We start from the raw sequence: 3,051 nt of genomic DNA on the forward strand, positions 1-3,051 counted from the left end.
AAATGCGCTTGGCTTGCGCTTGGACGCGCTTGGGCGCATGTTGACAGTGGCAAATTCCTGAAAAATGCGCTTGGCTTGCGCTTGGACGCGCTTGGGCGCATGTTGACAGTGGCAAATTCCTGAAAAATGCGCTTGGCTTGCGCTTGGACGCGCTTGGGCGCATGTTGACAGTGGCAAATTCCTGAAAAATGCGCTTGGCTTGCGCTTGGATGCGCTTGGGCGCGCTGGGGCGCGCTGGGGCCACTTGGAGCCGTTCGATCGCTTCTCAACGCATCCTTTTTCGAGTGCTTGCTCATACCAAACATCCAAACTAAGAGAGCTAGTAATTAGAGACTAAAATTGAAACTAAATGGAGTAAAATAAATATGAAACGCAGTAAATAAATACGGTGCAAAGGATATAAAATTGGGTTGCCTCCCAATAAGCGCTTGTTTAGTGTCCTAAGCTTGACAGATCATTCTTCAAATGGCAACCAGATGGATGGACTCCATCGAAAGTTTTGACTCTTCCCCGAAATACGATTTGAGTCTTTGTCCATTGACCTTGAAGTTCCGATCGGAGTGTACATCTTTCACTTCGACGGCACCGTGTGGAAATACCTTGGTTACCTTGAAAGGGCCCGACCACCTTGACTTTAGTTTTCCGGGAAACAACTTCAATCTTGAGTTGAATAGGAGAACTAGTTCTCCTTCTTGGAATTCCTTGAATTTGATTTTTTTGTCATGCCATTTCTTGGTTTTTTCTTTATATATTTTGGCATTCTCATAAGCAAAATTCCGGAATTCCTCTAACTCGTGAAGTTGAAGAATTCTCGCCTCTCCCGCCTTGCCTGAGTCAAAGTTCAAGTACTTCGTCGCCCAAAATGCTCGATGTTCAAGTTCGAGAGGTAGATGACAAGCTTTACCATACACAATTTGATACGGTGACATACCCAGAGAGGTCTTAAAAGCTGTTCGGTAGGCCCAAAGTGCATCATCAAGTTTCGTTGACCAATCTTTTCATGAGGCAGTTACTGTCTTTTCTAGGATTCGTTTAAGCTGCCTGTTGGAGACTTCAACTTGCCCACTTGTTTGTGGATGGTATGGGGTTGCCACTCTATGACGCACATTATACTTTTTTAGGAGGCATTCCATATTCCTGTTTAGAAAATGGGTGCCTTCGTCACTAATCAAGGTTCGAGGCACACCGAAGCGAGCGAATATGTTCTTCTTGAGAAAGGTGATAACCTGTTTCGAATCATTTGTTGGAGTAGCTATTGCTTCAACCCATTTTGAGACATAATCCACCGCCACCAAAATATAAACTTTGTTATATGACGATGGGAATGGACCCATGAAATCAATACCCCACACATCGAACACTTCGACTTCTAATACAGGATTTTGCGGCATCTCATCCCGTTTTGAGATGTTACCGGTGCGCTGGCATCGATCGCATTTCTTAACATAGTTGAATGTATCTTTGAATAAAGAAGGCCAGAACAACCCCGATTGTAGAACTCTTGCTGCAGTTCGGTCACCACTGAAATGACCCCCATACTCGGAGTCGTGGCAGTGCCACATTACCTTTTCTTGTTCCTCCTCGGGCACACATCTTCGCAACAGCCCATCCACTCCTCTTTTGTACAGAAAGGGTTCATCCCATACATAGAATTTGGCATCGTGGATAAACTTCTTCCGTTGTTGGTGAGTGAACTCAGATGGGATTGTACCCCCCACCTTGAAATTAGCAAAGTCGGCAAACCAAGGTACCGTGGTAATGGCAAAGATGTGCTCATCAGCAAATTGATCTCGAATCGGTCTAGTGTCCTCATTCTCCACAACCTTCTCCAATCGAGATAGGTGGTCAGCCACAGTGTTCTCTGACCCCTTTTTATCCCGGATCTCAATGTCAAATTCTTGTAGTAGTAGAATCCATCTAAGCAACCGTGGTTTTGATTCCTGCTTAGTAAACAAATACCTCAAGGCAGCATGATCAGTGTAAACAATAACTTTCGATCCTAATAAATAAGACCGAAATTTATCAAAAGCATAGACTACAGCTAATAATTCTTTTTCAGTTGTAGCATAATTGTGTTGTGCCTGATTTAAAACATGACTAGCATAGTAGATCACATGCAACATCTTGTCTTTTCTTTGTCCCAGAACTGCCCCAATAGCACTGTCACTTGCATCACACATGATTTCAAAAGGTAGTGACCAGTCAGGTGCAGTGATGATGGGGGCAGTTATCAGCTGGTTTTTCAAATTGTTAAAAGCATGCAAACAATCCTCATTGAATTCGAAAGGTGTGTCTTTCGCAAGTAAGTTTGTAAGTGGTTTTGCAATTTTTGAAAAATCTTTTATAAACCTTCTATAAAATCCAGCATGGCCTAAAAAGCTTCTAATGCCTTTCTCGTTGGTAGGGGGGAAGTTTTTCAATTACTTCAACTTTGGCCTTGTCTACCTCGATCCCCTTGTGGGAGATTCGGTGGCCTAAAACAATTCCCTCCCTTACCATAAAATGGCATTTCTCCCAATTTAGGACCAAGTTGGATTTTTCACACCTTTCTAATACAAGAGATAGATTAATCAAACAGTTATCAAAGGATGAGCCAAATACAGAAAAGTCGTCCATGAATACCTCAATATGTTTCTCAATCATATCAGAAAATATGGACATCATGCACCTTTGAAATGTGGCTGGCGCATTACATAATCCAAATGGCATTCTTCGATAAGCAAATACCCCATACGGACATGTAAATGCAGTTTTCTCTTGATCCCCGGGTGCTACAGCTATCTGATTGTACCCTGAATAGCCGTCTAGGAAGCAGTAATACTCATGTCCGGCTAACCGCTCAAGCATCTGATCAATGAAAGGGAGCGGGAAATGATCCTTCCTCGTGGCACTATTCAGTCTCCTGTAATCAATACACACTCTCCAGCATGTAACCGTCCGAGTAGGAATTAACTCGTTCTTTTCATTTGTGATGACAGTCGTTCCGCCCTTTTTTGGTACCACTTGGACGGGACTCACCCAAGAGCTATCTGAAATTGGGTATATGAGCCC

The 3,051-nt window shown here is 43.2% G+C and overlaps 1 pseudogene; it reads right to left on the reverse strand.

The window, feature by feature from the left end:
- Nucleotides 1–929, reverse strand: part of LOC101503904 (cucumisin-like) — a 24,279-nt pseudogene extending 23,350 nt beyond the window's left edge.
- Nucleotides 930–3,051: the final 2,122 nt, after the last annotated feature.

This window comes from Cicer arietinum, chromosome 2, assembly GCF_000331145.2.
Source record: "Cicer arietinum cultivar CDC Frontier isolate Library 1 chromosome 2, Cicar.CDCFrontier_v2.0, whole genome shotgun sequence".
Classification (NCBI taxonomy): Eukaryota; Viridiplantae; Streptophyta; class Magnoliopsida; order Fabales; family Fabaceae; genus Cicer; species Cicer arietinum.